The sequence below is a fragment of the Mixophyes fleayi genome, chromosome 10 (genome assembly GCF_038048845.1).
Source record: "Mixophyes fleayi isolate aMixFle1 chromosome 10, aMixFle1.hap1, whole genome shotgun sequence".
NCBI classification, from domain to species: Eukaryota; Metazoa; Chordata; class Amphibia; order Anura; family Limnodynastidae; genus Mixophyes; species Mixophyes fleayi.
Window position 1 is genome coordinate 38,813,497 of NC_134411.1, and position 14,866 is coordinate 38,828,362.

At 40.1% G+C, this 14,866-nt stretch overlaps 1 long non-coding RNA gene across 3 annotated transcripts in view; it reads right to left on the reverse strand.

Annotated features, from left to right (window-relative positions):
* Nucleotides 1–14,866, reverse strand: part of LOC142104033 (uncharacterized) — a 163,849-nt gene that overhangs the window by 46,337 nt on the left and 102,646 nt on the right. The gene's annotated exons all lie outside the window — the stretch shown is intronic.

The window sequence follows — 14,866 nt, forward strand, 5'->3', positions numbered from 1 at the left end:
CAAAAACGTTCCTGACCTTCCACTTCACATAATATCTTTCAGTGTATTTCTGTACTGTAATTTTATTTAGAAATACTAAAGATAAAACAGTGTTTGAAGAGACTTCATCTATTTAATATCAGAACAGATAATAGATAATTTAACCTCGCTATGATGTTTTTATCTATGTAGTCATATCTGCTAATTATTTGCTGGCTTGTCAGAGATTTTTCTGTTCCCAATTTATTTTCTGACACTTTATTTTAAACAGCTCTGTACACATAAAAGATCATTTACGACCTTTCAAATAATACTATGTTTAAGTGCAAAATCACTTATTTTTTATTAGAGAAAAACTCATTATTCTAATCAGACACAATTGTTAAATACAAACAATACACGTTCAGAACAAATGAATACACAAGGTCTACTTTTTTATTTTTAAGGAATGACAAACATTTAAACAAAACAATGGAACAAATAAAGAGAATTAAGGGGGTGAGGGGAGGTGGGTGGAGAGGGGGGTGTCACAGAACCAGTAGTATTTACATGGTATATCCTGAGGGGGCTGGCGAGTCCGACTGATCCAGACAAGGAGAATAGAAAGATTAGTGGTAGTGAGGAAGGTTTACTGTGACGGAGGTATTGTGATCACCAGACGAGTGGCTTTGTTCCACTCTAGATTGCGGCATAGGCAAACCAAGGGGGGGGGGGTTTCTAGTGCCTGGAAGTCCCCCTCTAAGCCTGGGGCACTGTATAATTGAGGTGGCTGGACCCTGCTCCCGCTTCACACAGCTCTGCTTGAAAAGAGAGAGCTGTGTGCACCTAACAGTAGTCCACGCAGCATTGTCCATATATATTATGGGGATAGGAAGAATTGGAGAGCAGCCAAGCACTGTCTAAAATTATAGCCACGCCCCCATGCATGCCGGTTACGCCCACTGTCGGCGTGGTGTGAAAACCCCCCTCTACAAATCCTGCGTTTGCCACTGTGCGGGCTTGAATAAGTGGAGATGTTGCCTATAGTAACCAATCATTTTCTAGCTGTCATTCTGTAGAATGTACTAAATAAATGAAAGTTAGAACCTGATTGGTTGCTATAGGCAACATCTCCACTTTTTCAAACCCGCAGTTTAATAAACATACCCCTTGGTCTGTCATGGAGATGGTAAGTGATTTTCTTTTTCCATGCAAGCAATGTGCCAGATGCGGTTTTTAACCGCTGAAAAGAGACTGAGAGTTGCAGTGGATTCCAATAGTTGATCTGGCTGCTCCTAGTTTGTTTGAAGACAATTTTAAAGAATGAAGACCGACGCGTCTTTAGGGATTGAAGCCACTATCACTGAATTGAGAAATCTGTGGATGTTGCCCCAGAATGGAGAGATCTTGGGGATGGTCTTCCATAAACGGTAGAACGTTTTCCTGTAGAACAGTTCCACCAACAAGAGGGATCAGAAGCCAGAAACATCTAATTCAGCTTGTTGGGAGTTATATTACCGCTGATTATAAACTTTATATTACAGTTCTTTGCTCCGTGTCGATATTGAGACACACAGGAAATTCCCTGATCTTCTCCCAATGGTCCTCCACCGGACGGGGGCCAAGGTCATTCTCCCATTCTAATGTGAAGTTCTGAGGTTGAGTTTAGTAACATATTGTAAATTGCAGAATTGCAAAAACGCTCTAGCTGCGGCAATGTGCCTAATACATTCATAGGTGGATGCCCACACCCCAGTTTCTGGAACTGCTCCCAGATATTCAGTCAGGGCCTATTTTTGGCGGTTTGTGGATCAAACTGTAAATTGTCACGGTGTAAACCGTAACAATGTTTGTCTGTGTTATATGTCACTTTGTACGACATTGGTGGGATAGAAACTGCAACAGTGATATCATAAAGCAGGATGAGCAATTCAGTACAGAGCGGCCTTAAGCCACATCCAGCCAATGGGAATGCGTTGCCAGGGTGAATACTGCTACCTAGCAACCAAAAAAGAAAAAGGGAGAACCTAGAGAAGAAATGTAACAGGACAGGTTAAGAGAACTGACAGGGGAAGGAAACAATAAGACAGAGAAGCTGATGCCGAGTTGAACCTACAATCGTTTACTCAGCTTAACATATACACAAATTTGATGATTATCAGTACCATTCGCTAGCCGATTCTGATTGGATGATTGACGTTTCAGCCGATTGCTATATCATATTAAATTGTGACAGTCCATTCACATTACTCTATTGACATTTCCCTAAGGAGAACTGAATACTACATCTTCCCTAGTTTTAGAGATAATTAAACCTGTTTTGAGGTGTATCTCTTATATTTCCTTTTTAAAACAGCAGAAAAGTGTGGTGAGGTGCATTTAGGGTAGTACTGAGTACACTAAAGTCCAAATTTCGTGACCAAATGCAAAATTAATTTGAAAATTTCGCTTATCTCAAGCGCTCACCATGGTACTAATACTGGAAAAATTAAACTTCCCCCTAGGTATTTCTGTTTGTTTTAGATCTATCTTTATAACAGCCCTTTCCATTTATGTGTTGTATAATTTTCCTCCCAGGTTCCTATCATTTGAGATTTATAAATCAAGAGCAATTTATATGTAAAACAGAAAAGGAAGTTTGAATGGAGGATAATGAAAAATTGCTGGAAAATCCTTCAGCAAACCCGGTATCGCCTTAAGATTACTGGTAATGAGGCGTTTACTGGTAACGCAGAATAGATGTTTGCTATGTGTACACAGTGATCCTTCCCAGTCATCGCTAAATGCTACTTCATCCGAAAGTAATATGTTTTCAGAATCTGTTTACTTAGATCTACATTTTCCTGTCATCCATATAAAACACCTACTTGTACCCTTATGGCAGAAACAGCTTCAACGCTGGATTGTGGGCGATATTGTGCATCATGACAGCGTAGACATGGAAAATATCCAAAATTAAAATATGCTTTCTCTGTTGTGTCCAGGCAGAAAAATTTAAAAAGTTTGATATGGCAGACTGTGGATGAAAAACAGTGCTCAGGTTGGAAATATATCAGGGGTTTGTAATGTGTGTGTCTGATGTAACGGTGCAGTGAGTGGGTGTCATAATACTGGATCAGTGCAACTTGTGAGTGTAATACAAAACAAAAAGACATTTGACAGCGCTTATCCTTTACGCTGCATATCTGTGTGTGTCTAGCAAAATGAAAACATGAGGTATTAGTTCATATTTTGATCAAAACATTTAAGCCTGCATCCCAGCGTCAAGGGCACCTCATTATATGCAGGTCCTACACTGACCTATATGCTTTAAACACCATTAAAATGCAGTTAAAATCAGATGCACTCACCTCCCAGTATAGGGGTTTACACCTAGCAGAGGCTGGCTTGTGAGCCACACCCAAATGTGCCTTAAATAGGCTTGATGGACAGCTGCTATGACAAAAAGGCAATATTTTGAATCAAAACCAGAGGAAAAACAAGCCCGTGCTCTGTATATCCCACATTATATATGGTTCCAGCTGCTTGGCAATAAGCCCGCGCTCGGTATATCCCATATTGTATGTGGTACCAGCTGCGTGGCAATATAAATGCCCATATATGTATACAGAACAAAAAGACAGTTGTCAGCGCTTATCCTTTACACTGCATATCTGTGTGTGTCTAGCAAAATGAAAACATGAGGTATTAGTTCATATTTTGATCAAGACATGTGAGTGTAATAAAATGTTTTGAGATATTTTGATAGACTTCAGGGATATAGTCCGAAGTACGGACATGAGGGGTATGTTAAAGTGCAAAGGGGTCCGAACTCACTGGAGGAAATAGTGACTTGTTCTAAAAGCAGCTGCTGTCTGGCAGGGTAAAATGTGAAGCAATCATCATCATCATTATCTATTTATATAGCTCCACTAATTCCGCAGTGAAATACTTGCCACTAAGCGGATACAAGAAAACCGTTCTATGTGAAAGTGCAGGGATGCTATTCCTCTACGCTATCATGCTTTTTTTCTCTTGAGGACTCTATAAAAGGGGACTACATATATTTTATTCAATTAACCACGAGAAAAGTTTAACATTCATGTCAACGGCTTCTCGGTACATTAGATACTGCACTTCTTATAACTATTCATTGATATTTAATTGCATATATTTCCATTGTCACTTATTAGACTATTAATACACTGTTACTGTTTTACAGATTAATCTGTTCTTGGTGAAACTTTAAGAATGACCTCATCTGTCTTTGGTGTAAATTAACTGATCTGCCTGAAATTTAGGATGAGTTTATAATTATGAAAATAAGAGTTTATAATAGACTAGACTAGAGAAGAGTTCAGTGGAGAGGAGATGATAAGACAAGAGGAGAAGAGAGGAAACCAAAATGAATGGAGATGAGCGAAATTTATTAACTGTGCTTAATATTAGCATTTCCGTATCAGAACTTTGCACGTTTCGCCAGTGAAATTTGGCCTTAATGGTCAGGAAGTCCCTTATTATTTTTATCTGCCTGGAATTCTTCTTTCATTTTTGTTCTGCCCCAAATTCTCCCTTATTATAACCCATATATACCGCAGAGCAGAATGATCCAATGAACCCATCATCCAGCTATAGTTAAAGGCTGCAAATATCGATCATATATTTAACAATCAAAATCATCACCATTTATTTATATAGCGCCACTGATTCCCCAGCGCTGTACAGAGAACTCATTCACATCAGTCCCTGCCCCATTGGGGCTTACAGTCTAAATTCCCCAACATACACACAGAGACACACACACACATAGACAAGGGTCAATTTGTTAGCAGCCAATTAACCTGCCAGTATGTTTTTTGGAGTGTGGGAGGAAACTGGAGCACCTGGAGGAAACCCACACAAACACAGGGAGAACATACAAACTCCTCACAGATAAGGCCATAGTTGGGAATTGAACTCATGACCCCAGTGCTGTGAGGCAGAAGTGCTAACCACTGGTTTCTGTATTATAATCCCTTTGGAAACATACAGTCCTTCTACTTACAAGTGCTACAAAGGGGGAAGGTGTATAACACAACTACAGTATATTAGTCCACTGGAGGCCATTAAAACAGTTTCAGTTCTGTATAATTTTGTTTTATGATATTTTTGGACAATAAAAGGTCATTACTAAAAACCAGCTTTACAGGGCGACGAGATCCCTCTAAACGTTGGCTTTAAAAACAAAAAATGTTACACCAAATAAAAAAAAATACTGCCCAATATTATCAAATATTTTTTTATATAGCACCAATCCTCTTACACAGCATGGTATAAGGAATATGAATAATTCACATCAGTCCCTGCTGTATTAAAGATATATTATAAGACTATAGGGGGTGGGGGATCATGCAGTTTATTTTGTGTGGCCCCCTTCCCCTTAGAACAGGCCTGACCAACCTGTGGCTCCCCAGGTGTTGTGAAACTACAAGTCCCAGCAGCTATCAGCTGCCTATCTACTAGCAAAGCATGCTGGGGCTTATAGATTAACACGCTGAGAGTCATTAAACAGCTTGGCCCAGGAAAAGACGATAATGATGACTAGCGTATCTTTGCCCCAGATGGATCTTTGCGTTCGACATAGACGTGAATGCTCGAGCGCGCAGACACATGTTTACATGTGTACAAAATACACTTCTTACATTCAGCTATCAATGAGGCTATAGGTGCATTGTTTTTCTATGTAAAGAGCATCAGAAAATTCATTTCCAGCCACTGTACAAAAACTAGAAGACCGACAGCGCATAAAAATGACTAATACTTGCAGAGAGAAGACATAAAACTCTCCGGACAGGCTTACACGCTAGGGGCCCGGGGAGAAGATTATTCTGTAACCCCTTAATGGAAAAATAAATTACACGTAGGGAAAAAAAAAGAAATGTTTTATATTAAACAGTAACATACAAAGCTGCCTATAAATATTTATAAACAGCCTGTGAGCAGATTGTGGGATTAGCATCCAAAACATCAATGACTGCTGGTTCCAAAATTGAATATATTATAAAGTGAAACTAGCCAAGAGAAAAACAAACAAACAGTAACTTTCCACATTTTCAGAATAGAGTGTTAAAATGAAATAACATAATAGTGTTTAGGAGACAAACAATTGATTATAATGATTTGTCCCGTTAGTGACAAAAGATTTGCCTGACGGTTCATTGAGCTACGTTATTAGTTTTTGTTTTTTTAATGGAGTTGTAGATATTAATATTCCACTGTGTAAATAATCCTACATGAGGTTAAAAAGATCTTTATTTTGGCAAAATGAGACAGAGACACGTGTTTAAATCTGCAAAAATGCAAAGTGTAATTTTTTTTTTTGCATAAAGGCGCCTATTAGACCAGTATGCGTATACATAGCACACGTCCGTAATTCCGTAATCTGTTTATTGGATCCCCCCTCTCCCTGTATTTGGGAACAGGGAGAGGAGCCTTTATCCATCAAGAAATATCCGATTCAACCCAGTTCCTTCCGTCAGACAAAACAAAATTTTGCACCAGTCATAGCCAAAGTGTGCACTTTTATCATTTATTTAACGCTGGACATGGAACAGAACACATTGGTTCCAATGATCCCATACCCACTAGCATTTGAGCTTGCGGTTGGGAGTGTTTGTGAAGCCGCACAGAGGTTTGGATGCTGCTTGAATTCACCACGAGTCAAACACAACAACAAGGTCAGTTGAATGTCCACAATGTTCAACTGTAATCTTAAACCACGAAATGTGAAACGCGACAGCATGTGGTCTGCTGTATCACTGGTGTTTATCGCTAAGCCATCCTGGAAATTGTACATTCTACTATACATAACTGAATGGTATAAGTGTAACACCATACAGATAGACACAATGTAACAATATACATTGCCACAATTGAAGAAAAAAAGTATTGTAACGTATTGTATTTTATTTTGTTATCTGAATACAAAATAATAACGTAATTTTCTAAAAGAAACTTAATCACTTACATGGTGAAATACATTAAACTGTGCAATTGTTTTTAACTTATATTCTCTATATATTATATAGTTTTTGCCAAAGTTGTTATGTGCTCTTGTCTTCGATTTTCAATAGTGTATAATGAGTAATGTCACCACCACGTATTGTGCATCAGTAGCAAAATGAAAAGATCTGTGCAGACCGCCGTAGACATAGCGCCATTGGGATAAATGCAGTAGTTATTTACGCTTTATCCATCCTCCAAAACCAGAGTTTTTTTTCAACCTCACCAAGTATTGCATGACTTTTAATTACAGCTTTTCCTTTCAGGTCACTTTATTTTACTTAACAAACATGTAATACAATAATCTAAGAATATATACAGTATAGTGTTACAATGATAGCAGTAGGAGAAGTGGCTGTATGGTATACCCCCGTATGTCCCCACTTCCACCACTGTAATAAATAGATATTTAGTGGAGTCTTAGCTGAATTAACAGTCAGGTAGTTCCCAGGTAAAGTTTTAAAACCAGTCTGGCTGGCTTGTATTTGCACCAAACGAAGTTCACAGTGCTTTCTGGGCTGTGATAAGTCAAACAATGAAACAAATCCTGCTTGTCTAAGCTCTAACTGAGCATCTATCCAAAACTTCCAGTGAATCCTACCAACACTGGTCATAAACCAAAATCACAGATACGTTCATTTATCCTCCCGGACTAGTTCAGCCACCAGGTGATCTCTGTCACTCAGTCACCTTCCCACAGGATCAATATGACACAACACACGGTCCCACTCCTGCCCGCTCCCTGCGCTTGGCCAACGACCGCCGCCTCTCCTCCACCCTTATCACCTCTTCCCACTCCAGAATCCAAGACTTTTCCCGTGCAGCCCCCTTCTCTGGAACGACCTCCTTCGTTCCATCCGTCTCTCTCATACTCTGTGCTCCTTCAAACGTGCACTCAAAACTCACCTCTTCCTCAACCATCTACTTAACCCCCATCTCCTCCCTTTGTTCGTCCTCCCTTCTCTCCTCTTGCCTCAACTGGCGCCTCTTGTGCCTGGTCTGTTTACCCTCCCTTAGGATGTAAGCTCGTATGAGCAGGGCCCCCTCCCCTCCTGTCTCCATACCTGTTCTTCTGCTCCGTCTTTACTGCATATGACTGGCCGGAGTTTCTGAAGTATTGGTACTTTTTGTTCATTGTTCTGTATGGTTTCACCATGTATTGTTTACTGTTAGTACTGTGTGTGGCGCTGCGGATACCTTGAGGCGCCTAACAAATAAATGATAATAAAATAATAGTTTTCCCGAGTTGTTTGGGAAATTATAGAAGCCACAAATAATCTGCAGCGGAAAAACTTCATTTGTATTTGACATTTGTTGCTTCCATCTATTTGTCCGAGCACACATTGGACTATTATAACATTTCCTGGGTACTTGTTGGAAGCAGTTATACATCTAAATTTGGTTTCTGCAGACAAGTGGAGCCATCTGGAAACAATTATTGGTTCCAGTCAACACGGATAAACGTGTTTCTGGTGTTCTGTGATTGCGACCGCTGGATACAAGTCAAAGAAACTAGAAACTGGGAAACAGAGATTTACAGTTCCAGGCACTGAAATCTGTAGTAGAAATCTGATTGCCTTTAGTGTCACCTTCCCTGAGCTGTTAATAAAGTTGTATGAGAGTCGGCAAAGAGCAGATACAAAGTAACGATAACAATGAGAAAAAAAAAAGGTTTCATGGGGGAAGTTTGAGAATATTCTGCAACAAATCAGACTGGGGGAAGAGATTTCCAAAAATGAGTTTGTATTAACCCCCCCCCCCTCCCCTCCACACACACACACACACACACACACACACACACACACACACACACACACACACACACACACACACAGAGACAAGTTGTGTTTTTAAAGAAGAAACTTAAGCTTATTTCCAACCGTATTCAAATCCAAACGTATCTCAAGATACATCTCCATTTGAATCTGGGTATAAGTCCTGTCTTCCTCAATGTTACTTGCCGTATGTAAACAAAACAGACTGCAGGATTTTATTGGATGCCATCAAATAGATTTTACAACTTGTTTTGAATTTTTGATTTACAATTTTGTTAGCAGGGCTGTGGAATGGCAATGGGCATCAAGTTTGCACCAAGTTTCGCCAACCTCCTCACGGGTTATCGGGAAATCCGTTGCATATGGATCAAATGATCCTTAGCCACAAACTTGATGCTATATCTTTATGACATAGACAATCTTATCTTCATTTAGGATGGAGCGGTTTCCTCTATCACAGGCTATGTCACACACCTGAAGAGCACCTACTTGGTTTGATATTTAATTCTGAAATGCAAGACAAGACGTTCAACGGTTAAGATCTAATTAGCAGTCAATACCCCAGGAGGAATAGGTAAGTGCACCCACTTACTGCAGAAAGTTAACAACCAGTCCAACTTTGCGTCATGGGTAAGAATGGAGTGCGTGTCATTGAGAGGGCAAGAAATTGGAAACAATTAAATAAGAGGAAGAAAGGAACAATAGAGACTTCATCACAACTTATATCCATCTAGCTATATACCCAATGTTCTCAAGAAACTGGGACATCTTAATGTCTGACAACATTTTCAGCAACTATGGTAAATATTTTTAAGAAAGTTCATGTTTTACATAAAGATTAAGGTTCCTTCGGGACATTCCTATAACAATTTCATGGCTGAATGCCGAAACCAAAGAGTGCTTTAACAGCAGACAATATATGACATACATGCAAATACACTGGTAATAAGCTGACAATATTCAGCTCTAACATCAACAATTCATCACATCCTGTTCAGAAACACATAACCTGTAATTTTGTCATCTATATTCTGAACGGCGGTTGTGGCCTTCAGTAACGCGTTGCGCCCCACCAGAAGCCGTACATCTAAGTTATTGGAACACCGTAGGATATTTCCAGCACAGTGTATCAAGATACTTTTATAATAAATACTCAAAGGATCCAAACTCCCTTTCTATTATTGGCATTAAATATGTAATTCAGAAAATGGATACTTACTCTTGTTCAGAAGGTTATGTCCAAGAGGGCCCGATTTGATTTCAACATAATTCTGTCAGTTTACAAAATTTCTTCCTATAGTCCCTGGATCTTCCTTTTTTCTTCTGTCATTGAAGATTTCTTGTTACTTCTGGTTTTAATTGGTATTTTTGTTTGGTTATCAACATTATTTTATTATATTAGATTGATTAAAAGGTTTGTTTCCTTCCAGTTTCATAAATGTATTGCTTTGTAATATGCAGATCTTTTTTATTATATTTGACATCATTGTATGTCTGGTGTAATCCATGTGTTTTGTATCACTTTTCATTTGTGTTTTAATGATTTGTTTCTGTAATTTTGCCAATCAACTGGACAGTCAGGCTATTTACGGCTCGGCTCTGCGCAATATAATGTTCTGAAATGCGTTGAACTTGCTGAATCGGACTGTACCACAAGAGCCACCGTACTTTATGAGACTCTTCATGGGGAATCTATTTTTACTATTGAACATCTCACCCTGGTGGTGATCACCCATCACATTATATCAACACTGTCTATTATTACATATTTAATTATACATATAAATATATCACAGGTTTAAATCTTTCAGCAATAGATTATATATTTTTTTATGTATCTATTATCACATACACATTTATTCCATTTTACTATTTTCCACAATCAGGAAGCACCTTGATAAATGTTTTTCCCACAGCGGTGGTCGGATACAAACACATGCTGCACCCGACAGATTCTCTGAACACTAGAATTCTGATGTGTTGTATTTTTTATTTCCCCCCTTTTAATTTTTAATGAGATATTTAACTCCCATTAAATTCGAAAAGGAAAAAACAATATAAAAAAAATGTTTTCTTTTTCTATGGCTCTTTAGTCGCAGGTGTTCTTCTCCAGGTGAATTTAACAAAGAGGAACTAATTTGTGTTACTCTTAAATATTAAACATTGCAGTAAACACTGTCTGGCAGGTGTAATCTGCACCTGGAGCTTCCTTAGTCCTATAAGCCTCTGACATTATTTAGCAGGTAGAGGAGACAATGGCAGCCGTTGGCTTAGTGCTCGAAATCATCAGATACCCATTTAGCCGAAAAAGTGGCTCATTAACCCATTGCCTGCTATGGCTTTTCTGTACTCCTGCAAAACAGCTTCCAATAGCATACTGCTTGTACAGCAAGCCTACTGCCTAGAACTAACCTAGTATCCTCTCCTGCTTATCCATCACTTAACTAGTATCTGCTGCTTAACTTACTAACTAGAACTAGCCTTGTATCCACTCCTGCTTATCCACTGTCATGGCAACAGGGTTCCTGGGATCCGTCTCGGGACCCCTGGGGCAAGATGTGGCAGTTGTATAGTGGAAACTGGGAGGCCGGATGAATGCCTTGCTCATAGAGCTTGCTCTAATCCCGTATACTGGAAGTTAGGAGGAAGAATGCTGGACTGGACTCCGTACTGAAATAAACGCCTGGAATCTGGAGCTGATGGACTGGAACCTGGGTGAAGGAACAGGGGGGATCTGAACCCACGACCAGGGACTCAGTACCTCCAAGAACTCAGAGACTCAGGCAAATATAGTATCACAACTGGAACTGGGAAGACTTAGAACTCAGGCAGAGGATATACAGGGGTGGCAACCTCCTGAACCGAATAAGCCTGGAACTGGCACTGGACAACTCAGAACTCAGAACCTGGTTTAGGCCTGGAACTGGAAATCGGTACCCCGAGACACAGAAATGGCTCCAGAAGGTGGATGACTCAGAACAACAACCTACTACCCCAGATAACCAAGTACCTGCTATGAGCCTATAAATTGAATGAGCAACTTACACTTCTGTATTTACCCCAGATAACCAGTAGGAGAGACAGGAATAGATTGATGATAGGAGGATCCATACAGAAGATAACAGCTGGAATCTGTACACAAACTGATAGAATGAAGGTGAATCCACACGAGGAATAAATAGCCAAAGTCTTTATTTCAGCAGGCAGAATTAAGCTGAATTCACACGAAGGGTTAATGGTTTGCAGTTCATATAACAGCATACACGATGAAGCTGAACTCACTCAGAGACTTAATGGTTGAAATCCATAGAACAGCAAACAGGGTGAAGCTGAATTCACACAAAGGATGATGGTTGAGATCTGTAAACAGCAGGCAGGATGAAGCAGCAACCAACAGCAACTGTGGGAGTCTGGAACCAGGAACTAGGAAAATGTTGCACTGGCAATTTGCTGAGTGTAGGAGGAGACTCTTATAGTCCGCAGAGGAAGCCTATTGGTGGATGAGATCAGGTGTTCAGACTCAGCAGGATGTTTAGCAAATGTCTCACCCAAGACGGCAGCCTTTAATACTGCAGACAGAAGTCATGCTTGTTCCAGGATGGAATGCTGCATTCGACCAGGAGGGAGATGTACGGTGATATGGTACCGCCGAGTGGTGTAAACAGGACTAAGACCTGATTCGTGACATCCACTTCTTAACTACTATCTGCTGCTTACCTTACTAACTAGAACTAACCTAGTATCCACTCCTGCTTATCCACTTCTTAACTAGTAACTGCTGCTTACCCTGCTAACTAGAACTAACCTAGTATCCACTCCTGCTTATCCACTGCTTAACTAGTAACTGCTGCTTACCCTGCTAACTAGAACTAACCTAGTATCCACTCCTGCTTATCCACTGCTTAACTAGTAACTGCTGCTTACCTTACTAACTAGAACTAACCTAGTATCCACTCCTGCTTATCCACTGCTTAACTAGTAACTGCTGCTTACCCTACTAACTAGAACTAACCTAGTATCCGCTCCTGCTTATCCACTGCTTAACTAGTATCTGCTGCTTACCTTACTAACTAGAACTAACCTAGTATCCACTCTCCACTCCTTAACTAGTAACTCCTGCTTATCCACTGCTTAACTAGTAACTGCTGCTTACCTTACTAACTAGAACTAACCTAGTATCCCCTCCTGCTTATCCACTGCTTAACTAGTAACTGCTGCTTACCCTTCTAACTAGAACTAACCTAGTATCCACTCCTGCTTATCCACTGCTTAACTAGTAACTGCTGCTTACCCTACTAACTAGAACTAACCTAGTATCCACTCCTGCTTATCCACTGCTTAACTAGTAACTGCTGCTTACCCTGCTAACTAGAACTAACCTAGTATCCACTCCTGCTTATCCACTGCTTAACTAGTAACTGCTGCTTACCCTTCTAACTAGAACTAACCTAGTATCCACTCCTGCTTATCCACTGCTTAACTAGTAACTGCTGCTTACCCTGCTAACTAAAACTAACCTAGTATCCCCTCCTGCTTATCCACCACTTAATTAGTATCTGCTGCTTATCTACTAATTCCCTAGTATTACATACTGCTAACCTACTATCTGCTGCTTACCCATTGCTAAACTAGTGTCCACACCTGCTTACACCTGCTAACATAGTACCTTCTATTGCTTACCAACTACTAATCTAGTATCTGCTGTTTACACACTGCTAAACTTGTATCTGCTAATTACCCGCCCTAAAGTCTGTTGCAGAGTCAAAGAGCAACAACACTAAACTGATCTGTTGTTTTGGGCAATTTTTAGCTCTCAACATTTCCACCTCAAAAACTGTTTGCAATAAAGGGGCGGACCTAGACTTTAATTTATTTTTTTTGGGGGGGGGGGGGCGATTGGTGGCCCTGCCTCCTCGTTCACTGTGATTGGATGTAGCGACTGTTACATAGTCGGTGGATGCTACCTGGCTGCTCCAATTGTGTTGGACACCATCCAAACGCCTCATTCTACCAGCGTTCCCAACACCATGCTTGCATAGAGAATTATCCGTCGCATGAGCGATAACGGAGGTCGTGTATGAATGCAGACAATGCAGCCGTCCCAAAGCCGTCACTTCATCTTCTGTAACATCACGCACCTATTTTTTGCACTGCTGTCCCTGTCCTTTGTGTGAGATGAATGACTCTTTCCACTGCCTCTGGTGTGCTTAGTACAATGAAACAGCAAACAAATTGTCTGCGGCTCCCATAACATTTCCCTACCTGCGCACAGAGTCCCAAAGCAGCGCTGAATTCGTTCCAAGAGCCCTTTTTGGCTCCGTTACATGAGCAATATGGCTGCAGTGTTTGGATTGTTGGAGTCTAGCGTATTATTATCCAGTAATGAAAACTACACAGTTCATGCATTTCCGTCTCCCACCGGGTTCATTGCTAATTCCCATTTTTCCCCACAGAGCATTTCGATTCTTTGCCAATCAGACTTGCATAATACAGTCTCCGAGAGTTTTTCTCTCATCTGTTGACTTTACTTTAGCTCAGGAGCAACACGAGCACAGACGTTTAAAAATATTATTTTGTCTAGTCTCTGCAAATAGCTACTATTTATATAAATGTATTTTTGCTCCCTTTTTTTACTGCTATTTTCCCATTTGCACCCAGCTCTGCAGATAAGCGAAAGTGGAAACTCAAAGCACTTTATAATTTACTAGGCTGCAACCCAGACACAATAGAAGAGAATTCTGCTTCTCATTTTAGGTGATATGAAATTCAATATTTCATAGGATAATGATATCGTAACATGCACATGGAGAGTCTGATAGCAATATGAATCTAGCAATAATTAACCAGCAATTAAATTGTATTAAACCATATATCAATAGAAGTGAATTTGAACAGGACGGTATATCATGTCGTTATAAAACGAGGCAGCTCAGGAGAAAAGTACGTTTATAAAAGGCACAACGTTACTCTAGTTAATCACTACAGCGGCATACGGCAATGTTCTTGTAACAACGCACTTAGGTGATTGCAAGATGGATGAATTTGTTCGAGCAGCATAACAACAGATACAACAATGAACAATAGAGGTCTTTCAGGGCACACGTCCTCCGGAA